The sequence below is a fragment of the Haemaphysalis longicornis genome, unplaced genomic scaffold (assembly GCF_048455015.1).
Source record: "Haemaphysalis longicornis isolate Haplotype H1 unplaced genomic scaffold, Haemaphysalis longicornis Haplotype H1 scaffold_8, whole genome shotgun sequence".
Lineage (NCBI taxonomy): Eukaryota > Metazoa > Arthropoda > Arachnida > Ixodida > Ixodidae > Haemaphysalis > Haemaphysalis longicornis.
Window position 1 is genome coordinate 101,083,688 of NW_027526445.1, and position 26,008 is coordinate 101,109,695.

General features: G+C 46.3%; 1 long non-coding RNA gene across 2 annotated transcripts; it reads right to left on the minus strand.

The window, feature by feature from the left end:
• Positions 1–1,300: 1,300 nt before the first annotated feature.
• Positions 1,301–25,392, minus strand: LOC144148681 (uncharacterized). Of its 2 annotated transcripts, none has more exons than XR_013318026.1 (3): positions 24,907–25,392; positions 8,930–9,018; positions 1,301–2,674 (listed from the first exon to the last, which is right to left on the minus strand). It is a non-coding gene; the product is annotated as an uncharacterized LOC144148681 (long non-coding RNA). The 2 variants fall into 2 exon arrangements; XR_013318025.1 differs by lacking the exon at positions 24,907–25,392 and adding an exon at positions 11,279–11,425.
• Positions 25,393–26,008: the final 616 nt, after the last annotated feature.

A 26,008-nucleotide genomic window follows, 5' to 3' on the forward strand; every position in this document is an offset into this window, starting at 1 on the left:
GGTAAAAGAAATATCAATGAGCGTACAGCCGGTAAAAGGCTTGTCTATAACACAGCGTTCGTACTCTCAGCCCTATCCTGCTCCGCCGGAGCGGGATTTGAATAAAACTACTGTGGAATTCTGAAGTCTTAGCCCTTCGCTTTTGCCTCCGACATGTTTGGAACGACTATGTTTCGGCAGTTTTCGGATGTAGCTGGTTGAAGTTGAAATCGCTGTTATAGACAAGTGTTTTACCGGCTGTACATAAATATCAATAAGCATGAAGGAACATGCCGCAACCGCCATCCGTCTGCGTGTCAAACAAAACGCTGGACCAACAAGAAGAGTAGAAACCACACAACAAGAAGAATAAAAGAACCACAAGAAAGAAATACGGCACTGAATAGATATGTGCTGGGATTCACTGTGCAAGCACTCCGCCGGAATGAAATGTAACATAACACCTGTATCACGCAAAAGAATAATACAAAACCAGTGGGTCCTGCCAGCGGTAACGTATACCGAGCGGAAAATTTGCGGCTTCACGAAGCCACACCAAAGGAAACTTAGGTAGGCTCAATGGGCAATGGAGTAAAGAATGATGTAAGTGTTAGGAACCTGAAAGCAGCTTTCTGGTTCTGGAAACGAATTCAAGTAGAAGATATCATAGTCCAAATACATCAAAAACTCACATGAATAGCAGCTCATAAAGTATTAATACAAAAATGGTAACGACTAGTTCACCGGGCTAACAGAGTGGTAAACAGGATACGGGAATAGAAAAAGGGGAAGGCTAATAACTCGATGGAAAGACAAAATAGCGAAATTAGCAGGGAGGAAATGGAATTGAACAGCTCAGAACAGGATCGGCTCTTGGTCAGTGGGGAGCCTTTCATGCTGCCCTGGACATAAATAGTATGATAATGAAGACGATGATGATGACAGTGGTTCTGATGACCGTTTGGGAAATTGGTAAATGCGCGTAGCTGGCATACTGTGGGTAAAAGTTGTAACACAAAATTTCGTCTCAGTGTGTGCATAATTCCATAATTTACCCCAAGTCATAATTAGTCCTTTCGCATGCTCATTAGTTGAAGTGTATTTGAAGATGGTATGGTTATCCTACTGAAAAAAGAATGCGATTTCAGAAGACTTGTTCAAGATACTGAAGTTTTCATTCGAAAATAGTTTACTGTACATGGTTTTTGAAACCGGTTTAAGACCTTTTTCGATGAGGAATTTCTTCTTCGTAATAGCACACAAATTCCACAAATTTAAGTCATGGATGGGTGTATATCTGGCTTTTTATTATTAGAGATTAAATATAAAAATCATCCTTTTCGCCCTTGGCGAATTTTTTATCAGAATTCCCATGGTTAACAACTGTTACCAAAAACCAATTTCATAAATCAAAGCGTGGAATACATGCCGACTAGTTTTTATAAGCATGTAATTTCTCCATTCATCTAGATGCAAACCAGGGGCTTCGTTTGGACAGAACCAGAAAAATGCTTTTTATAGAATTTTTGCGTTATATTTATACAAAAAACACAATTTGGTATCTATACTAATTATGCGATAATCCAAAACTGTTTACTGCACAATGTATCCACTTTATTCCCAGTTGATTATATGTATACAGAAAGTCTTCCGCAGTTTATAACTGCTCCGCAGTATCTATATATACTCGCGGAATGTAAAGTCTCTAACTCCAGCACTCATTGAGTCGGTAGGTTGTTTGAATAGTTGCATGTTTAGATACCTATTGTGCTTTTTTCTGCACGCATGGACGTCGAAGCAAGCTAATGTCATTGGAGTTGGTAACTGTTTAATACACTTGAAACTTAGTCGGCATCCGTAGTTAATTCGGACAAATACAAATTTTTATCCACAAAAAAATTCATGTCGTAGCTTTGGGAAATTTATGGTCTTCCGCAGCCGTCCGAATAATATTGGTTAATGTTTAAAGCACGTCTGGCTCCACTGCCGGTAGTCTCTTTATGCGCCGCAGTTATTTCTGTTTCCTGTCATCTGAGCAGCTGTTTATGCTTAATTAAATCTTAACGGAAAACAGTTGCTATAACTGTAAGTATAAAAAAGGATACCAAGATTACCAAATTACACTGTACGAAAAAACACTGTGAACAAGGTGTTTTTTATACTTGTACCGTAAAATTACTTGCAGCTTGAGATATAATTTCTTTGTAAAGTGTTTCGAGTAGCCCCTCAAGCCATGGCTTCATATCGTCTACAAATCTCTTGCCAAAAACGGTACCAAGCACCTTTGCAAAAAACTCTAATCCGTCCATTGTAAGGCTCACCCGATCAGTGCCAAAGTCATACACGTTCATAACAGTTACGTGCGTGAAATTGCCGCTGGCCCTTACATCAACAGCTGTTTTAAATGTAACTCCCGTTAAATGAGCCGCGATGACGCCACTCTTGCCGGCACAAGTAGTTGTCCATGGAAGAGTCAGCTTCACAGGCACCGGCGATCTATACTCGTGGATAAGCTTCCCTGGGCCGAAGCAGGCGATAACCTTACCAATCAAATAATTCAGCTGTTGAAATTTCGGATAGGAAAACTCCAGACCAGGTATCAGATTCGTGACGAACTCTTTTCCAACCAAACTGTACTCGTCGGGAAGAGTTGCCATCATGCCCCGCAACGCCCGGCTGTGAAGGGGTTCGCAATCTGAAAAGACAAGAGGCAATTAATTGGCAGTATTAGGACTTTAGGATTTGTGTAACGAGCTCAACGTTGCTTAGCTTTAAAAGTCGGCGATATAGGTCCAGTTCCCCGGATTATCAATATTTTGTATATAATGTGGCACGAGTAATGGCGTATTCCCTATGCGACCTTTTACGTTTTCTCGCTCAGCGAAACCAGTGTATTTATAACCAGTACTTTCGTTAAGGTAATTTGTTTCATACATTTGGGACAAACGTAAATCAGGTTGCATTTAGGTGTGTATACACGGATCTATAAACAATACCACAAAACTTAGAATATAACAAACCATATCCTAATAAAACTCTTCCAGTGTGCGTTATTAACTATCATCAAAACAACGTGGAAATGTGGACAAGTTGATGAGGGTAAAAAACCGAAGGAAACAAGCCCGGACGCAAGCAAGAGGACAAACAAAACGCTTTTTTCGACATTTTACTTTTATCTCTCATTTTTCGCTTGCGCTTTGAATGAACGGTTATCAGCGGTGAAGAAAGATGGGTTATTCGGCCTTTTCAGCATGTACAAAAACACCCGACAATTTCCAAGTAGACAAAACATTCTCAAATCTTTTAAATGATGCATCCATTAGAAACAAGGGCAATAAGTAACAATGATGCCTTTAAACTACCGTCATTTATGTCGCAACGAAACGCGATGAAGAAAAATTGTAATTTTTAACGCCCTTAAACTGTAGTAACTCTCTGCGATAGCCTCTGAATTGCGGAATCTGACTTAGTTTGCCTACTTAGTGATCAGTAGAAGCCGGAGTGAAAGGCATTAAAAAGCACGTTTTAGGCACATAGAAAAGGCATAAACCAACGTCTTAAGCTTCCGACGTTGTAAATATAGGCACGAATAATTTGTACATAAAAACAAATAATTTCAAGTGAATTCGTGCACAACCTGTAATAGGTCAGTAAAACAAAACCTTTGATTGTGTATGCTGGCACAAACGCGTCATTTCAATTTTGCCTTTTAACAGTTCCAAAAAACTGCTGAACTAAGCCATTATTTAGCTCAATTTCACAATTGCAAGGCTCACATTCAAGTTCGATACCAAATGTCGCTTGGAGGGGTTTCCCATATAAAAAAAACAGGTATCAAAAAGGCTACTTTCAAGCTGGAAACACTCAATTAAAAATGCGCTATACTCGAGTACAAGTTACGAACGGCAATGACTCGTGAAGTTTATCACTCCTCGGAAACCACGGCCCCGGATGTGAGTGCGGCTGCGTGTTTTGAAAGAAGACCGAACTTAATGCGCTACATCGCTTTGTTTGTCTTATGTAGTTTGCCAACCCTGCAGTTATTTATAAGCCGAGAAAGTTCGAAAAATAACGGAGACAATTCGTGTAATTTTCAAAATACTTCCAATAAGACGTGCTTTGCCCCTCGTGAAAGAACACCCGGCTGCGAATATGAAGCGCAGTGGCAACTGCTGTAGGCATTCTTAAGTTGTACCTCAGTGTAGTTGGTGTCTCGCTGACGCAATTGAATTACGACACAACAAAACGGGCACACATATTAAGCGCAAGTGATACTGATTCTTAATAAAATTTAAAATCTCTTACAAAAGTGCGGTTAGGTACACTTGAGGGAAATTGCTCGTATTGAGTGCAATCCTAAATGAACAACCAAAACACACCAACACTCCCAAAAAATGTTCCGCACACTTCAAAAGCGTGTTTCAGAAGGTCTTCTGCAGCCAAAGAGTTTTAGATGGAAAAATACATTGCAAAGCCCATCGCCAGAGCGAATTGTAAGGCGTAGGTAATGCAGCTGCGCAGTGAGGTTTAACTGTTGCCTCTTCAATACGGGATTGATGTGCTAAGAAAGCCAAGTTCGATGCTCAATCGTTGGGTGTAATCTAGAGTTGGACATCCGTATGCTCCCTGAAACGAGTATCTGACTGTTCCTGCTTGAATAAAATGTAAAGGGGTTTATTGGTGCTCAGGAGGGCTGAACAGCGAGGAAACAGTCAGAAAGCCAAGGGGTGATGCCGAGCCAGCTGAACCTCCTCTTCAGAAGCTCCTTCTGATGGTGACAGATGAGGTGTGCCAATAGCATGGCAGTGATGATGATCCGCGATGGTGCATGGCAATATGAAGCGACGTAATAAAAAGGAAGTGACGTCTCGCGCTGTGCGGTAGGCAGTGCAATGGTTTCAGCGTAGCGCGTGAAATGGCTGACTGCAACAATAACCCATCGATTCCCGGTGGCTGTATAGGGCAAAGGTCCATACAGGTCAATGCCTACACGGTCAAATGGTTTCGCTGGGCAAGGAGGGGGCTTTAGCGGGCAAATAGAACGGAACGGCGGTGGCTTGCGGCATTGGCAGGTCCTACATAATCGGATCTACTTTCGCCCAAAGTTATACATGCCTCGCCAATAATAGCGCAGTCGGATACGTTGGTATGTTTTTAGCACCCCTGCATGGCCACATGTGGAATCAGCATGAAGAGTATCACAAATGACGGTGCGCAGATTACGAGGAATGACAAGCAGCCACTTTCGTCATTCGTTATCGTAGTTGTGGCGATACAGCAACTCGTCGCGAATCGTAAAGTGCGAAGCTTGCCTGCGCACAGCCCGAGATCCGTGAGGAGGCGAAGTTACAGAAAGCAAAGAGATGAGGGAAACAACCCAGGGGTGTTTGCGTTGCTCTGATCGCATGTCGGAGATATAAAGCGGTGACATGTCAGCGTCGTCAGTACGGAGGCACGTCCAGTCGTGGGACACTGACATCGGAGAACTGGGGAGGGCATCTGCTTCGGAGTGCCTGCTGCCGTGTCGATATACAAAGCTTATGTCGTACACCTGGAGCCGCAGAGCCCACCGGGCGAGCCTCCCTGACGGATCTTTTAGAGTGGATAGCCAACAAAGTACCTGGTGGTCTGTGACCACGTCGAACGGACGACCGTACAAATAGGGCCTGAAGTTGCCCAGCGCCCAAACAATGGCCAATCACTCCTTCTCTGTCACGCAATAGTTGGATTTGGCTCGGGTAAGGCGGCGGTTGGCGTAGGCAGCGACGTATCCCTCAAAGCCTCACTTTCACTGGGCCGGTACAGGCCCTAAGCCGACCCCGCTGGCATCAGTGTGGACCCTGTAGGTGCGTCAGGAACACAATGTCGGAGAGTAGGAGGTGATGCGGAGGAGGTAACGGCAATCGCGTTGGTAGGCAATGTCCTGTAGTCTTCGCTACAAAATCTTCTTGGAAAGCCCGCGAAACGTATCATAGGAATTTCTGTGGATAAAAATGAAAACATTAGCTAGCTACCACAAATCCAGTTTATTTTCAAATGGCGCCTAGTGTCACTGAGACCATGCGTCCTATTCTGCTGGTGCTAGCGGTTGTTTTCAGCGAATTGGCCGAGTTAGAGAACTAGGTTGAACGCCATAAAGTTCTGAACAGTCAGTCACTACTGCCATGTAACGTTTAGAACTATCGCAAACTGCATTCGAAATCGAAACTTAACGCTGAACAATGTTTGTCTGGACTAATCCATCTGGCGAGGTGGAAATGTACCCTCCCACTCAGCCGTGGCTGTACGCGGGCCACCTTTCTTACTCTCAAGGGTGTGGACACTGATAACGACGAGCCTCTAGAGGTCGCTCCTTCGCCTTGAATGCGCTTTCTAGGCATCACGCGCGCGAATTTGCCTCAATTTTACGCTATATTTTGTTGCATTGCTGCTAATAAATGGGCCAGAGTGGCAGCTTGTGGCTTGCGCACTTCAACGCACAAAAACATTTGGCAATTTTGTTCCGTGAGCTCTTGTTGTACACCTACTTTGGAGGAGTGGCAGAAAAGTGGACACATTTTAACGGTATCTGTGCCTGAGACAACAGATTTCTTTGCCGTCAGCTGACGCCACAATGCGGACGGGTGGGAAGGAGTAAACTCTTGTAAGGCGAGCCTCGGGTGCTGATGTCTGAGAACCTGGTTGGCCGGTGTTTCCTATAGTGTCGAATACCCTGGTCTGCGCTGGCCACCGGGGACCTCTCCACCAGGCTGCGCTTGTCGAAGAGGCCGGAGCTGGTCAGCTGTTGCGGACATTGCTCGTAGGAAAGACAATTAAAACTTAACCTATCATTCCCCGTCGAAAGGCTATCCTGGCCTCGCGTATGCCGAGCACTGTTTTCGCTTTAGCGGATGAAAGTCTCGCAATAATGGTTCTTTCTAGCTCCAGTTCTCGCCGTTCCAATGCCTCTTCAGCATATAGGAATAAACGACGCCAATAAAGGAACGCACCTCTGATATCTCTTGATATTACAGCCTGGTGGCTGGGCTGCAAAGTTTGTAGAGGTTGGCACCTACCCGCCGGGGAATACAAAATACCGCTGGTTTATCCACCCTTACGTGAACTTTCTTTCCGATCTTAAATGGAGCGCTTGTTCCGCGGGTGGCATTCGTTTCATCTCCATCATTCTGCGGCCATATCATGGCATAGCCAGCTGCAAGTGATACGTCGGCTGGCCCTGGGGATTTTTACAGTGACTATTACCTCTCCAGGGTCTCCTTTTCTTCCGCAAATTACAGAGCAGGCAGCAGATGGGGCTACTTAAGCGGAGTCCGCCACCATTTTCCGCCATCCTCGACTCGGCCAAATTATGTTGTTCACTCACTCACTCCAGTCAAGTTTTCGGTGTACTGCCAAAATTGTAACGACTCTTTGTCGGCAACATAAAACTAAGGAAACCAAAAGCGAACGCTCGTCTGGTTGATGAACGGCGGAAGCTTGACAAGTCCATAAAACAGTCTCCGGGAGCCGTTTTGTGTATTTGTTTTGTAGCACACCTTAGTTGCACGGCTAAAGTTGGCTACGCAGCAGCTTAGAATTCTATAAAAGAGAAGTTTTGTTCATACTTGGCGGTAGCCATGGCTAAGGGTGAAGTGTTCATATATTGATACCATCTATAGCAAAGTATATATTATGTTGAATACTTTGTAAGCTCACCCAAAACTACCTGTATTACACACCCTACAGGGTGTTGAAACACACTCTCTTAGGCTGACACGGTCCTTCGTCTTTTTGCCCTTTGGCGCACCGAACGTATCACGGAAATATCGTTTCACCAAACATGTTCTTGCAGTAAATCTATCACAATACCCGCTTTACGAAATTACAGGGGCACACACAAAATAAAAAAAAAACCTTGTAACGATGTGTTGCACACTTATGTTCGACGCGGCAAACTTTACCCACCTTAGACCACGTTACGTCGAGGCGAATTTAAGCTCCACCGCGGCCGAAAAAGTCCCAATTTAAGCCAGATGGCGTAAATTGGTCCTATGCAACAACTTTATCTTTGAGGTATATTACCGAAGGGAGTGTACAACGGGCTACAACGAACACTTCTTCGCGTTGCAGCTGGCGCAAATACGACGCGGAGATAGCGGCCAAGCCAGCGTACAGGCCAGCTACGTCAATAGCCGCTGATGCTAAAAAGAGACATTGAAAATAGTAATATAAAGGCATTCACGGAAATTTCGGGACAGACGCAAAAATGGGCTTTTATAGAACTACAAACAGCATTAAACCCCTCCTTAACCTTTAAATTACGCTCGTATTGAAATTGGCGCACAAGGAGCGCTAGGAACAAAATCGGTATTCACCTAAAATTAGGTTTCAAATGACGAGATTTTTAAAATGAGAAAAAGTCCAGGTACCTCGTCTCTGAAGAAAATAGCGGTTATATGAGGGCAACATCTACTAATTGTAACTACTAGGTTTTCTTGATCGGCTCTTGCTGATGATTCTCGAGGTTTATTTGTCTCGTAGGAAAGAGGTCGATTTTTTTTTTGTTTTTAAGGACTACTTAGTGGGTCAGAGAGCAAACTGGTGTTAAAGACATATTAGTAGAAATTAAGAAGAAGAAATGGACGTGGGCAGGGCATGTAATGCGAAGGCAAGATAACCGCCGGTCATTAAGGGTAACAGAGTGGATCCCTAGAGAAGGCAAGCGTTGCAGGGGGCTGCAGAAAGTTAGATGGGCAGATGAGATCAAGAAGTTTGCGGGGATAAATTGGTCACAGTTGGCACAGGACCGAGGTAATTGGAGAATAATGGGAGAGGCCTTCGCCCTGCAGTGGGCGTAGATAGGCTGGTGATGATGATGAGATACGGCAAGCAAACGCTTCATCCCGATCGCTAACAATTTGTGCGCCGTTCCCAAAATACAACCACAGTTTGTGTGGATTGCCACACTTACCGAGATATGCTGTGGCCACAGCAACCATCAAGCAAACAGCCAGTCCACACAGGTAGGATGACATCATCGTAGGTTGCCTTCAGTCTTACCTGCGGGCAATGACAAGCGAATTTTACGCGGAGCAAAATTCTAGGTCACACAATCTGAGAGGGCCATGCACTAAAACGCCTTCCTAATTACCCTAATATTGTTCGCTGTAAGCTACTTTTTTGCCGGTTTTAGAGAATAAGGCCGAAAAAGCTACTAGAACCTTGAGTGAATATCTCAATTTGCTTCCTAATTTGTTCAGAGCAGAAGCGCTGAGCACAAATTGACAACTTGAGCCTGCACATTGGCAACTTCAGCCTGCGCTGAAGTGAATTTACGTTACGTAACGGCTCGCAAAGGTGATTGCTGTCGCCGTAAAATACGGCACAAAAACGCCGCATTGCCTCAGTGGCTAATCCGTTCTGCTGCTGAGCAGGAGGTCGCAGGTTTGATTCCCGGCCGCGGCGGCCGCTTTTCTGATGGAGGCGAACAGCAAAAACGCCCGTGTGTACGAGATTTCTGTCACGTTAAAGATCCCTAGGTGGTCAAAATAAATCCGGAGCCCGCCACTACGGCGCGCCTCATCACCTGCGTTGCGTCGGCGCGTTAAACCATGCAATCAACCAATCAATCAACAAAAAACGGCCTTCGTAAACCGCGTGTTCCGTTACGGAGCAAAATGGCTTTGGCATTTGGTATCAGAACCACAAATGCATGACCCCTAAATCAGCTGTGAGGTGACATAAAATCATCCTCTCAAAAACAGGCGAAAAAGCTATTAGGCACCTTAAGTGGATATTTGAAATTGCTTCACATTTTACTTCGAACGATAGAGCCGAGGCACGAAAAACTTGCTTTGCGAACAATATGATGCGTTACGGAACAAAAAGCCTTTGGCATTCGGCGTCAACACCAAAACTGCACGTCCCCTACATACGCGTTCAAGTGACGTAAATGATCTCCTCAACTTCCCCATTTCGCGATACTCACCATTATGCTTCATTATTACTAACACTGAAAGCTACCCTTTAAATGAGGAAGGTGAGACAATTTACCACCTTTCTCTCTTTCTAATGATCAATAAATAAGCACATACATAAATAAGGCAAATGCCTTTCTAGTCATCCGTCAAACCAGAAAATTGCTTTTGCGGCCTCTAATTCTGTGTATTGGAAATATGTGCTGCCGAAATCACATGAAAACAAATAACACCGGCAGGATAAATGTCGAGAGGACTTATTAACCAAAACCGTAACTTTCTCAGTGATGTTGAGACAACGCGGTCTGGTATTAGGCGCGGCTCTCTCAAAAGACCAGCTTTTACTTGAGCTAACACCAAGAAAAATTCCGCAACTACGTCCAAAAAACTCGCCGTCCCGAAAATTTGACGCCACCAAAAAACAATTTACACAGAATCTTTTACACGCCTGGCAATTTTCATACTGCTTCGCATATAAGCATGACGGCCTAAGGTAAAAAAATGTATCATTCTTTAGCAGTGGTTCTCAAATGGGGGTCGGCGAAGGCAGATGATGAGTCTGCGAAACACACCGTAAAACGTTTCCACCCTCCTCAACAACCTTCATTTTCCTACTTTGCTTAACTTTGCTGTAAACGCAGAAGGATGGCTTCGCCACCTTAGGATTAATTTAATTAAAAGCCTGACACAAAACAGGGAGCTTGTATGTGTTTGAGGGGACTATCAGCTGCAAGTGCAAATAACTGGAAATGATGCCACGTATAACATTTCTCATTTTGTGGTCCTCCTTCACTTTTGGAAGCCCGGAAGGCATCCCCGCCACACTCATGGTTGAGAACCCCTACTCTATAGTAAACATTTGCTGGTAACCTAGAGGTATAATGATCATGTTTTCATTCGGAATGGGCTATCTACCCTTGATAAAGACCACTGGCCCGCAAGCTTGCCTAAAGTTTTACAATTTGTTCGTTCGTGTCAATGCATCAATGTTAAGTGTAAAACTCGTAACAAACGTCTGTTTTCCATAAACAGTAAATTTCATATTTACGCGCAAAAATCGCCAGCATTTTTTTTATTTTCCTCCATCCCGCTACCCTATCGGGTTTATTTAGGGCTGCAATCAAAATATGTGGTAAAGAAGGCCTTGATAAGAAAATTCGTTCAGTCAACGCCATCGCGTTCGCTGACAGGGTAGCCTTTATAAATATCTAGATTAATAGTAATTTCCCTGATCAAGTTCCGAGCTGTTGAGGCTAGGTAAATTGCACTGTAAACAGAAAAATCTCCTTTGGTGTCAAAATCAACCAAAATGAACATGCCATGAACAAATCGACTAAACTTACCACCTAGGCTATCTCGATTTTTCCTTTTCGTCCACGCAGCTGGGTCTAGATGCTTAGCAACTGCGCAAAAATCCTCCAGCGAGTTTTACAATAGTGTGAATACCGTCAGTATTTATATACTCGCTCAGAAAAAGGACTACATTACATCTAGTAGCGTTGTTTCTGCAATGAAACGTTCTGGGAAACCCCAAACTCATGCTTCCTTAATGTAATATTCACGACTTCCTAAAGGGCAACTCTTGCCTTCAACAGACACATTATCATATCCTCCGCTGCCTTCTGGCAGCCGCCCACAAGGGTATCCGGGCGTCGTTGCGCCGTGCGGCCACACAGCGTTTCGTATTTCACGCACGTATTCCTGAAGGATCAGCCGACACCGAAAGAAGAAATACGCTGTTTAGCCTGCAATCTCGGTAGAGGGAAAGAAGTGCTTAGGTACATTGTTTCCGGTGTTTCCAGGAAAGTGAAGAAACGGAAAGCTTACACCATTTGTAGAAACTTGAGCCAGCCATCCTCGTCACGTCCTAAAGATAATCATTATGGCGAAAACTGGTAGCAATGCCATATTCGTGACAACGTACCTGCGTACGTCGACCCGACAACTTCGTTCCATCCCGCCTGTTCCAAAGCGGTGAAAAGTTGTGTGTCGTCGTGCAAGCAAGCCGACTATAATGGCAAGTGTGCATCGCTTAGCTAAAAAGGTGACGGATACGAATGCTTCATAGCAGAGGTGATAATATAACCGTGCTTGTTTTATATGTACGCTTGTGCGCGTACATATAAAGACAATAGTGAAATCAATGACCGCGCACTCCGTGCACCAAGCACTTGGACGTCAGATGCCGAGAAATCTCCAGAACTCGATTTGTATATAAAATCAGTATCAAAAGAAATATTAATCTCAACCAAGAAATCAAATAAACACAACAAATTGACCCCCTCAGAAGAAGTCACTCTAAATAACCTAGCAGCCACAACGGACATAATCATTAAACCTGCAGACAAAGGAGGTAGCGTTGTCATCTACCAATGGAAAAATATAAAGATGAGGCCTATACGCAGCCTAAAAACCATGGTCACTACCAACATTTAGACGATGATCCTACCAACGAATACAGTCAAACGATCCTTCGCACTCTCACAGATCTGCTGGCCGGAGAATTAATCACCACAACAGAACTAAACTTCATAAGACCGACGAACAAGCAAGCAGGACGTTTCTACCTCCTCCCCAAAATCCATAAAGTCCCCACAGAAGCATTGTTTTCAGTTGACATTCCGGGAAGGCCCGTAGTTTCTAACAACAACACCCCCAGGGAAACATTGTCTGTGTTTCTGAATCACCATCTGGCTGACATTCCGACTTCTCTTCCTTCATTTGTTAAGGACACCCCACACTTCCTCGCATAATAGAAGCAATAAACTATGGTGGGCAAATACCCAATGACGCCCTTGTGGTCACGCTCGACGTCTCCGCCCTCTATACGAACATTCCCATCACCGAAGAAATAGAAGCTACATCAAAGGCCTTAGCAGAAAACCGGCACGAACATGCGTTGGAAGTCTACATTACCTTACTAAAATTAGTTCTAACTCTCAAATATTTCGATTTCGACTCATCTTACTGCTTGCAAGATTTTGGAACCAGCATGGGCACTCCTTTCGCACCCACCTACACCAACATTTTTATGGGACAACCTAAAGCTTCCCTCTTAGACTCTTTCCCCCTCAAGCCGAAGGTTTACCTTCGATACATAGATGCCATCTTCATAATTTGGGAGCACGGCCGCACAGCCCTAGAAAGTTTCATTTCGCATCTTAATTCTTGGCATCCGACCATTAAGGTCTCATCCTAGTAGTCGGATAAACAAGTGAACTTCCTAGACACCACTGTTGTTCTTGACAATGGTAAAATGAAAATCACAATTTATAGGGAACCAACGGACAGGCAACAGTACCTAGACTACACTAGTCATCACCCACGACACTGCAAACAAGGTATCTTTGTAGGACAGGCTACCAGACTAAGAAGTGCATGCAGTGATGACACAGACTATATAAAACACCCGAATGAACTAAAGGCCACCCTGGTAAGCAGGAATCACCCGGACAGCTCGCTGGATATGGCTTACGAAAGAACATCCAAGCTAGAAAGGGACGAAGTGCTCAAGCAACAACGTCGAAACGAAAGCGCCCGACCACGAGCCTCAATAACCAAATTCTCAAACGCGCTCCCGAACATTAACAACATCCAGCGGAAATATTAGCCCATTCTAGCCAGTAATGACCGATTTAAAAAGACGTTTCCGGAAGCCCCAAGAGTTACCTACAGAAGAAACAAGAACCAAACACATTTTAGTGCATGCCAAAATTAGCGCTTCCCAGGAACCAGTAATCAGCCCTTCCCTCCGCCCTAGATGCAAGACCTGCAAACATCTGCAGACGGATTGCATTGTCAATAGCACTGCCAGCCAATACGTTCACAAGATTATTCAAGCTTCACTTGCAAATCTTCTAACATTGTGTATATGCTAGAATGCTCATTATGTCAAAAGCAGTACATTGGAGAAATGAGTCAACCTTTGAACGTACGCCTCAATGGACATCGGGCCGACACTCATAACAGTGCCTCCATAGCAGTCGCGCAACACTTCAACCAGCCGAACCACAATACCGATGATCTCAAGCTCTATATTCTGCAGTCAAACTTTAAGTCTCCAAGGGACCGGAAATACAGAGAGTCGTACTTAATCCATAAATTCAACTGCCTGGAGCAGGCTGGAATCAATGTATCGAAAGGCAGCTTAGAAACCTTACGGTATCTGAATCGAACAGAAAAATAATGCTCTTAGAAAAAAAATCGCGCCAATCCACCCCGTGAATGTGGTTGGAAAGCAAAGCTGTAAACGGCACCCATAACGATTACTCATGCGACGTCACTTAAAATCACTCACATCGCTCTACAAATAGTAAAACCAGAGAGAAGTGAAATGCACTTAACCACACCATTTATTACTTCAATAGAGATATTCTTGGTAAGGTTAAATCAATGCATGATGCATGAACAGTGTTTGGTTGAGTTGTATTGGTGTAGCAAGAGTGGAAACTTTTTTTTTATAAAATCAAAGTAAGCTCCAATCCGGTGTTAGACGATCTGACTTCTCCGTCTCTGCGCCGCGGTCGGAGGCGACGAGACTTGCGGCTGAGAAGGAGGAGGAAGAAATACTTCTGTTCATATTTCTGAACGGCCCAGATTGCAAACTTGGGGAGGGATTCCTTCTTCTGTGGGGCCCATATGCAGTCCGCGTGGCCTGTGTTCTGTCCACCCGCTGAAGCTGGGTAGGTAGAGAGGGCCTGGACACCAGCATCTCCCACTGCTCTTGTTGGGTAGTTGACGGAAAGAGAGGAGGGTGCTCAGGGCTAAAGTCGCACACCCCGATTACGGGGCGGAGTATTCCTACTTCTGAGAAAAATTTACATTCAGCGTAGTAGTGATTCGGATGCATTACGTGAAGACGCGTAGGCTGTGGGAAGGAGCCCGGATTGTATGAGCCATAGGGTAGTTTGTTGTTCTCTGGAAAGGTCAGGGTAAGGCGAAGGTATGGTCTGTCTCAGAAGGCGATAATGCTGGATTATCTCCCTGGACGTGACAAGCGGGTGACTGTCCCCATGCAGCTCCATAGCACGGGAGGTAAAAGCGGAGGCTTGTTGGGTGGGCGTATTTGTTGCCCTCCATTGAAGCGTGAGGCGGTGTCCAGATGAGCTGAATCGTTTGGGGAGTGGTTTTTTAGCACGCACAGTGCAGGTCAGCACACCCAACCCGACTGGTAGTTCCAGTAGGCTTCCTGGGAATCGGTGACTACCTTCCGAACCACTGGTTGAGTGAGAGCCAAGGTGATGGCTGCGTCTTCTGCTGCCGTCATTTGTTGGGTCCTAAGCGAGGTACACGCAAGGACGTTGGTTCTGGAGGTAGCCCCGATGATGGCGTGTTGCTGCCCTCGATGTTAGGAGAAGACTTTGTAGATAACTGCATGAGCCCCACCGAGGGTGGTGTTTAGCGCTTGAGCCCGTGCTTTTCGTTGACCCTCGTCATGTGAGGGGTTCATATTTCTAAGCAAAGGGAGCATCTTTAGTTTTAGTCGCCAAGAGTCTGGGAGTACGTCAAGCGGAGTGACATTCTGGGCTGCCCAGCCAATCTGGTGAACCATACGGTTACCCACCGCAGTTCTGAGTCGGACCTTCTGGTTAGAAAGATGGCCTTCTATCAGATCTTCCGCCGTGTTGTAGAGCCCGTGCTAAGCAGCCTCAGTGTGGACGCACTCATGAGAAGACCAATGGCCTGCTCAACCGCCTTTCTAATCATTATATAAAGCATCTCTATGTCTTCCTCGTCGAGAAGAAGATAGGGGTTTGTCGTAACTCTCGAGAGGACAAAAGCTTCAATTAATCGAAAGTTACCGGATTCTTTTAGGCCTCGCTTCTTGGTGGCAACTCGCCTGATCATGTGTATGATTAGATAAATGCTGTTTTTGAGGCGCTGCAAGGAGACGTCACTCTTGGTGTTGGCCTGGAAATGTAGGCCCAGGATCTTGATGCTGGGGTTTGGAGTGACGGCCTGGTCATCAAGGAGTATTTGAATGTATTCCTTGATTTGGCGCGAGGGCGGACGACAAGGAGCTGTGATTTTTTACGTGAACACTGGAGGCCACGGGCTTTAGCACATTGGCGTACTAAAAGTGAGATTCCATGGATTGGTGAGAGCTTCCTTTAATTTTTGTAACTCTTAGCACATGAGCCAGGTGCGCACAGGGCCGCTAGACGAGCGTGAGTGCTTGTGTGACGCTTTCACGTGGTATTCAGCGAGAAGGCAGGGGGTAAACCCGTAGATGTGCTTGGTGAGTACACCATTTGTCTTCCCGTGTTCGCGTGGGCTCGTAGCTGAATCGGTAAGACAACGGGCTCTCGCTTTGTTAGTCTATTTGTTCCAGGTTCGATTCCCGGCGGCGCCAACGTAACTTCTTTTATTTGTTCGCTTGAGTTTTTTGGTGACACCAACGGTCGCGAAAGAACCCTTGGGGGGCAGAGGTAGAAAGCTTTGCTTTAAAAAGAAATACCTAAGTCATAATCAAACAATGCTGTGACCGATAAAACTGAATTTTCGCGGAGTAGAGGTGGTGCACTTGAATGGCGAGGGCTGCTAGTAATGATACGGATAGCTTGATTTTGAATGTGCTGAATGGGTGATAGGTGAGTGTGATATGTGTTACCCCAAGCAGTGATTCCATAGTTGATATGACTGTGCATGAAAGCGAAGTAAAGTGATAACAAAGCTTTGGTTGGAAAGAATGGTCGTGCCTTGAGCAATGCCCGGATGCCAAATGCCATTTTTTTCTGATATGATCAACGTGAGATGTGAACTTAAGGTTAGTGTCAAGAATTACACCAAGAAATTGGAGGCACTCGCATGATACGATCCGATTAGAGCCAAGTCTTTATTCTGGCAACATACCTAGCACTTTCTGGTGGCTTCTAAAGATCATAAATTTAGTCTTAGTAGGATTAATAATTAATTTCTGCAGCACCACTCAGTTACATCCGTTAAAGCAGAGTTTAATTTATCAGTTAGAGATACTATAGATGTGTCTGATAAGGTTATTGTGGTATCGTCAGCATATAAAAGACAGTTGTATCGGTGTAAAAAGCTGGATAAGTCATTGATAGTGTGAGCGATGTTTTCATACCGATCGCTACAGTGGTCATTCTCCCCATTCATAGCATCTAGAAACACTCCCATCATCAGCATCATCTCCATTCACGCGCCACAGGCTGCCACCCTGATATCCCGTGCCTGGTGCGACCGTCATCTTCGTCGGAGTCTCTGCGGGTTGTTCCTTTCGCGAAGCCGGAATAAACGGTCTGCGCTTCCCCGTGACTTTGCCTTTCAAGCACGAGAAACAAATTGATCTGTCATGGTAACTGCTGGAGAAACCGGGCAGGAAAAGAAAGATGCATCCAGAACAGATGGTGGATGCCGGCCATACACGAGGAAAAACGGTGAAAATCCAGTGGTACTTTGAACAGCAGTGTTGTAGGCGTATGTTACAAAGGGAAGAATGGCGGCCCAGTTTCTGTGGTCGGGGTTGATATAGACAGAAATCATATCAGACAGAGTACGATGAAAGCGTTCTGTCATGCCATTTGTCTGAGGATGATAGTTTGAAGTGGTCTTGTGAATGGTACCGGCAGCCCGAAGAACTTCCGCAATGACTGCTGAGAGGAATGTGCGTCCTCGGTCACTTAAAAGAGTGCGAGGTGGTCCGTGACGTAAAAAGATGGCTTGCAGAAAAAAATCTGCGACTTCGGAAGCGGAGCCGGTACGCAGAGGAGCAGTTTCGGCGAATCGAGTCAAATGATCTACAGAAGTCACAATACAGCGATGGCCAGTTGAAGTTGAAGGCAAAGGTCCATATAGGTCAATGCCAATGACTTCGAATGGAGCAGGAGGGCAAGGCAGGGGTTGTAGCATCCCTGCAGGGGCTGAGGTTGAGCGTTTACGACGCTGACAGGCAGGACATGATGCAACATATTTTGCGACGCTGGTGGAAAGGCCTGGCCAAAAGAACCGGCTCCTAATGCGGTCGTAAGTTTTGTTGAACGCAAGATGGCCCGCCATGGCGTCATCGTGAAAGACTTCCAGGATTTGGTTCCGAAGACAGCGAGGGAGGACTGGAACCCACCTGTCGCCGGTAGGGTGATAATTGTGACGGTAAAGCGCTCCACCATTCAAGAGGCGAAATTTGTTTAGTTGGCGGCGGGAGCGGCCATTAGGTGGTGAAGCAGAACCATCGAGTTGTTCCATGAAGTGTCGGCAGTACGAGTCCGTTCGTTGAAGAGATACAAGGTTTGATGGAATATCTTGTTCTGTTGTGCGCAAAGGCGCCATTGTCAGCGTGGGTGAAGAGATGGCAGGGGACGTGGTATCCTCGGGGGACGGCTGTGGGCAACGGGACAGGGCGTCAGCGTCATTGTGAGTCTTGCCCGACTTGTAAGGCACCGTAAAATCGTACTCCTGTAAACGGAGAACCCAGCGGCCAAGGCGTCCCAATAAATTTTTGAGCGAGGATAACCAACAAAGCGAATGGTGGTCTGTCACTACGGAGAAGTGGCGCCCGTACAAATAAGGACTAAATTTTTGCACGACCAAGACAACCGCGAGGCATTCTTTTTCAGTAATTGTGTAGTTCTGCTCAGCGGGTGTCAAAGTGCGGCTGGCGTACGCGATGACGCGCTCCAATGACGAATCATTGCGCTGCAGAAGGACCGCACCAAGACCATGCCCACTGGCATCAGTGTGGAGAATTGTCGGTGCCGACTCATCGAAATGGCCGAGGACAGGTCCAGATGCGAGAGCTTGTTTGAGGGTTTTGAAAGCTATTTCGCAGTCTTCGGTCCAGAGGAAGGGGGTTCCGGATGTCAATAGTTTGTTCAGGGGCGAGGATATTGTTGCGAAATCGCGAATGAAGCGACGGAAATAAGAAGCCAATCCAAGAAAACTGCGAAGTTCCTTTTGACGGAGCGGCCGAGAGAAGTTAAGAACCGCGTTGATCTTGTCCGGATCCGGGCGTATTCCATCCTTGCTTACAACGTGGCCCAGGACTTTGTTGGAGGTATTGGCAAATCGACACTTTTTGGTGTTGAGCTGAAGACCAGCGTTGCGGAGGCAGGTAAATACTTCGTCAACACATTTAAGATGCTCATCGAACGTGGACGAGAAGATAACGATGTCGTCAAGGTAACAAAGACAGATCTTCCATTTTAATCCACGCAGGACGGTGTCAATCATGCGCTCAAAGGTGGCTGGAGCATTGCACAGTCCGAATGGCATGACATTAAACTCGTAAAGGCCATCAGGTGTTGCGAAAGCTGTTTTTTCTTTGTCTGATTCATTCATAGGGATTTGCCAATATCCCGATCGAAGATCAAGGCTCGAGAAGTATTCTGCGCCGTGCAAAGTGTCCAGAGCGTCATCAATACGGGGCATGGGGTAAACGACTTTTCTAGTAATTTTGTTAAGCGCCCGCTAGTCCACACAAAAGCGCACGGAGCCGTCTTTCTTGCGGACCAAAACAACCGGTGATGACCAGGAGCTTCCAGAAGGGCGAATAATGTCCCGCTGAAGCATATCGTCAACATTGTCTTGAATAATTTTGCGTTCTGAGGCCGAAACGCGGTAGGGACGACGGCGAATTATACACGAACCGTCTGTTTCTATACAATGCGTTGCCGCTGATGTCCGTCCAAGAGTGGAAGAGTGGCAGTCGAATAAGGCCTTGTGTTCCGTAAGCAGAGCGAGGAGCGCTTCCCTCTTTTCCAAGCTGAGCTCAGGGCTGATGGTAGAAGTAAGGCACGAGACCGTAAGCTCTGGATTACAGGCGCACTGCGCTGACGCAAGAGGGCAAAGTGCTGGAGAGGTAACGTCGTCCTGGGAAATAGTGGCAACGGTAATGCCTTGTGGAAAGAGAATCGGCTAAGAGGCAACATTCAATGCGGCGATTAGAGCTGATCCCCGCGAAAAGCGAACGAGACATGGGGATATTATGGCTCCTTTACAAGCGAAGCTGCCAGCTGGTGTGACAAAGACATCTCCGTCGGCGATATTGTCGCAGGCCACAAAAAGTACAGTTTCTTCACTGGGAGGCAGAACACAATCTTCGGTAGCTACCAAACGCTGTATTGGGGCATCTGACACACTGGCAATGGCTGTCTCGGTGAGGTGAATAGCCGGTTGTCGGCAGGAAATTACCGTGGACGATGCTGATAAAAAGTCCCAACCCAGAATGATTTCATAAGCACATGGAGTCAGCACCGCACACTGAATGTGATGTAGAAGCCCGTGAATCATAACACGCAATGTACAGTATCCAGAGGGGCGAATCTTATCACCATTTGCTCCTCGTAAAGACGGACCGGTATAGGGAGTTCTAACTTTTCTCAGGCGGGAACTCAACTGTGCACTAATAACCGAAACACTGGCTCCCGTATCCACAAGCGCATCAATACACACCCCTTCCACTTCTACGGATAAAATGTTCGACGGACGGTCCGGAGGTGTTCTGGTTTCTCGGAGCAATGCAGTTTCCCCTCCAAAAACTGCATGCGCTAGTTTTCCGAAGCCTGGTCAGTGGGACGGGAAGCAGGTCGAAGAGGCGACCGTGAGCGGCGATATGGCGAGGGTGATCGACGTCGTGCCGCGCGATTATAAGAAATATCGGTCGAGTCTCGAGGAGGCGAAGGACGGCGAGGAGGCGAAACATACCCATTACGACGAGCCCCGTAGACAAAGCGGGTGTCATCCCGTTCATCATGCGCGTAACCTCGTCGCTCGTCCTGTTGGCGTCGCCGGCAAAAGGGAGAAATGTGGCCCCGAATACCACAGTAGTAGCAGACGGGGTGGTCCCGCGGGAAAAGCTGACGGTCGGGACGGACGTGCGAGTAGTATGGCTGAGGATACGGACCGGTTGAAATTGCTGTCAGATGTCCGGGAGAGGGTGGTAGTGGGGGAGCTTCCACTCGCATGGGTGGTTTCGAAGCGGCATCGCCGTATGACATGGCGTGGATGGTAGAAGGGACGGGGTTAACAGATGGTACCGCCGTCATGGACGCAAGCTCCTCCTTGATGAGGTCTCGCAGGTAAAACGCGTTCGGGCGACAGTTGTCACGTGGGGGGCGCGGTGAGGTACGGTTTTCTAGCTCCTCACGGATGATACTACGTATCAGGGTATGTAAGTCCATGTCCCCATCCATTCAAGTTGACGAAGGCTGAGGTTGCAAGCGAAGAGACTGCAACTGGTCGAGACGTAGGCAGGTTGTTCGCACATCATTACGCTTGTGGGGTTCTGAAGAGCAAGGGCGCTAAATGCGAAAGGAGCAATTCCCTTCAAGATGTGGCGCACCTTGTCAGCCTCGGGCATGCTTTCGTCCACCCTGCGGCATAGGGCAAGAACGTCCTCGATGTAAGAAATGTATGTTTCTTTGGGATGTTGCACGCGAGAGTTCAGCTTCTTTCTGGCACAATCGGAGCGAAGAGACGGGGTGCCGAAGGCCTGGCGTATCTCATCCGTAAAGGTGGTCCAATCAGCGAAGCGTCCTTTGTTGTTGTAGAACCACGTCTTCGCCACCTCGTTTAGAGAGAAGGGGACAATGCGCAGCTTGCAAACGTCATCCCACAGGTTAAACTGGCTGACGCGGTTGAACTCGTCGAGCCAGTCGTCGACATCTACCCCGCGAAGACCAGCGAAGAAGGGAGGGTCACGCTGGGGGCTTGTTAGCAACCACGTCGACGCCGTTTGAGCGGCGGACACCGACCTGGCTTCTCGCTGCATCGGCGGAGCTGGTAGCAGGATGCGTCGACCGGAACGGAGCTCCAGGGGTGTAACTGGGAGCGGCGGAGGACGGGGTCAAAAGGCAACTCCACCACTTGAAAGGCAAAGTCACGGGGAAGCGCAGACCGCTTATTCCGGCTTCGCGAAAGGAACAACCCGCAGAGACTCCGACGAAATGACGGTCGCACCAGGCACGGGATATCAGGGTGGCAGCCGGTGGCGCGTGAATGGAAATGATTCTGATGATGGGAGTGTTTCTAGATGCTATGAACGGGGAGAATGACCACTGTAGCGATCGGTATGAAAACATCGCTCACAATATAAATAATAAACAATAAGGGACCGAGAACGGAACCCTGCGGGACACCTTGGTTAATAGTTTTACAGTCGGAGAACGAGCCAGCTGCAGCTACCACGTATTTCCTATCAACCAAGTAATTTTTTAATAGAGTAAGCGCTGGACCGGTTATGCCATATGCTTCCAGTTTCATGAATAAAAGTTTGTGATCGATGGTATCGAAAGCTTTTGTGGTCTAAGAATACTGAGCCAACATACTTACCACAATCAATAGATTTTTTAATAAAATCGGTTAAGGTGAGTAAAGCCAAGCTAGTGGAACTTCCCGAACGAAAACCGAATTATGAATTATCTATTACGTTAAATTTTTTTTAGATAGTTAGTTCAGCGTTTTACAAGTAACTGTTCGATTATCTTGCTCAAACTCGAAAGGATTGAAATTGGTCTATAGTTGTTAATTAACTCCTTGTTACCTTTCTTAAATACAGGAACAACCTTCGCAATCTTTAAGTTTTTAGGAAAAATGCCATACTTAAAAATAGTATTAGTTATGATACTTATTGTTTCGGAAACGATATGAGCAACAAGTTTCAAATGACTCATGGAAATGGTATCCAAAGCGGGACTGGTGTTTTTGAGGTTACAAATCGTTATGTACACTTCATTGGCAGTAACGGGGTACAGATAAAACAAGTGTGGGGAGCGGGGTAGGGACAGCTGATCAGTAGTGGTAATGCTTGGGGTTGATAACAAGAAAAAGTTGCTGAAAGCATTAGCAACGTCGGATGGCTGAATAAAGACGGTCCCGTTAAAGTTAATTTTGTGAAAATTATTAAGCGAGGATACTGTATTTAAAATACACCGATTAGTATTTAATCGGTGTATTTAAAATCGGTGTATTTAAAAATACACCGATTAGTTTCCATTGTTTTGGGGGGTTATGGCTATTATTCTTAAATTCAGTTTCATATAGTGCCTTTTAGCAAGCTTAAGTAGATTACTGAGAGTATTAGTAGGTTTTTTATAACGTTGGGCTAAAGCAGTTGGTAAAGGTTGACGTTTTGTTTTCCGGTAAAGGTTATCTTTTTTGCGTAAACTGGTCAGTAAGGCATTCGTCATCCAAGGGTTGCATGCGTGTTTGAACTGATTATTACATTTAACATTTGTTGTGCTCAACGATATAGCCTTCAAAAACAACGTAGAGAATTCATCGACAGCCTTCACAGGGTCAACAGCGGTATTAACACCAGACCAGTCAGTACTGAGAATGGTATCAGTAAATTTATGTTTAAAAAAACAGAAGTAAAAAAGGATTTATCAGGGAGTGAAGCCGAACGATCTAATGAAACAAAAATAGTATAATGGTGAGTTATGTCAGTGCACAGTACACCAGATACTGGAGTCGGGGTTAGATTAGCTAAGGCATGATCTAGAAGTGTTTGAGAACCCCTAGGGCTGCATCTTGTGTAGGTGTTAATCAGGGATTCGAGTCCATAGCCAGAGAAGCAATCAGTGTAGTCAGTATATACTTTAACACTTGTATCGAGAAGGTTAATGTTTATGTCACCTAATGTCAAAACGTTCTTATTTTTGAATGATAGCTTGTTAAGAATGGTATCAAGAGCATGAAGGAATTCAGGAACAGAAGATGACGGGGAACGATAGACTGAGCCAAGAACGAACTTTTTACGATTATATGCAAGTAAACGATCTCCTATTTCTAACCAAACAGCTTCACAGTTACTAATATTGAAAGATAGATCATGCCTGCGGGTATAAACGACGGTGGGATGAAGGAAAATGGCAGCCCCTCCGTAGCTATCCGAGGGTCGATGACAGTATTCAGCCTGATAAGGTGAAAATCCATGCAAGTTATTATCGCTATCAGAAAGCCACGTTTCAGAAATGCATATTGCTGAGAAATGGTGGTCGAGGGACGTGATAAAGTTATTGATATCATCATTATTTTTTCGTAAGCTTCGCGCGTTGAAGTGAATCAATGAAAAATTATTTTTTGGTAGAATATGATTAAAGTTGTCTGGAGATAGCAGCGGCATGAAAGTTTTGGGCGCGCAGTTGCGCGGGGCAAGCGGCAAGAGATGAGATGAGCGATATTAGGTGAAAACGTGCAGGTCAGATTCGGATGAAATGCGATACGTCTTACTGTCGCTTGTCTTACGCGCCAATGCGTGGCAGTTGTCAGTCCACAAGAACTGCCAGCCCTTTTGCTTTTTGAGAGCAAGTGCCTTGCCGAATAGCCTTTTGTTGTCAGCGGTGAGATGGTCATTTATGAACACTGGCGTCTTTAAGCTTTCCGGAAAACCAATCTGGTTGGCACACAGGCGAGCCTTCCTGGCCTTGCGCAAGAAATCGTTCTTCTTTTCGCGACATAGAAAGCGGGCAATTATATTTTTGTCACCAGATTTCGCGGGAAAGCGGTGGACGATGTCTAGGTCGGACGCGCACCAGGACCCTCAGAGACCTCCCCTATCAGCTGAACGATCGCCGCACATTCCTCTCCCTGGGTAGAGGGAACACCTCTAATCTCTACATTGTTGCTTCGGGAGTACTGTTCTAGGTCGGCAACTTTCTTTTCTAGTTAGTTGTTGCGCAATACAAGTGATTGGTTCGTGGAAATGAGCTCGAACTGTTTCTCCTTCATCTCATCAAAGAGGTCGCTCATAAGATGGACACTTTCAGCCAAGGAGGCCTGCTCACCCAGCCCTTGTTCGCTAAGCTTTTCTTTGATTTTTGTTGTTAGTTCAAGCACTAATGCATCTAAGTTCCCCTTGAGCAGACCCTCGAGCAACTCAATCCTTTTTGCGAGTTCCACATTCGACGGCATCATTCAGCACAGAGCAAGTATGGCAAAACAGAGATCTAGGCAGCAGCTGTGGCGTAAGCAAACAATAAAGAGACCTCTGAACCTCAAATTTCGTGGCACCAACCTGGATTGCAGAGCGCGAGAATTAGATGCGTGGACTGGTCGCCGCAACCACCGCTGCCAGTGTGGGACGGAGCGCCTTCCAGGGACCTTTTATGGCGGGGCCAACAGTAGTTCGCGCAGCCGCAGGGAGCTGCGTCGAAGACGAGGTTGGCAACGGCGATACGCAGTGGTGTGGCCACACGTGGAAGTTAGCCCCGCACGGCGATGAAACTGCGCTGATATGGCAGGAGACGAAGCAGCGTCACACCAGGGTAGGGCAGGGGCAGGGAGTCAAACCTGGATTGCAGAGCGCGAGAATTAGATGCGTGGTCTGGTCGCCGCAACCACCGCTGCCAGAGTGGGACGGAGCGCCTTCCAGGGACCTTTTATGGCGGGGCCAACAGTAGTTCGCGCAGCCGCAGGGAGATGCGTCGAAGACGAGGTTGGCGACGGCGATACGCAGTGGTGTGGCCACACGTGGAAGTTAGCCACGCACGGCGATGAAACTGCGCTGATATGGGAGGAGACGAACTGTTTACGAGTTTTCTCTCTTACGAGTTCAGTAACCTTGTAATCGCACCCCCAAGACGCCCCTGTCGTCTCCAATCTTCCCGGAAGCCTCCTTTGAGGTCGCCCGGCCCCACCGCAGCCCAGCTTATGCCGTTCCCCCCTGTTTTCTCCGACTCTCGCGTAGTCTATCCTCTTTCTCTACTGCGGGGTCCTGTAACAAGAACCACACCTCCCTTTCTCTCTCACTATTTCGCTCCTTTCAACCGACCGTTGACCCACTGTGCTGTCCTCCTTCCGGCACCGCTTTTAACAACCTCCCCCCTTTCTCTCCAACTCAATCTGTAGCTATAAAACAGTGCGCCAGAGATGAACCCTGATGCCTTGAAAAAGACAAGTCTCCTTGTCGAAACGTTGGCAGAGGTCTGAGGCCGCCACCTTCCCCAAGGTATTATATATATATATATATATATATATATATATATATATATATATATATATAGTGGAAAATGTGGGGCTCGTTAGGAAATACAGAAATAAATGCCGGCAGTCTACAATGCCAAAGAAGGCATAGGGGAAGGTTAGATAGATTATTTTTTTACCGTTAGTGACGTTAC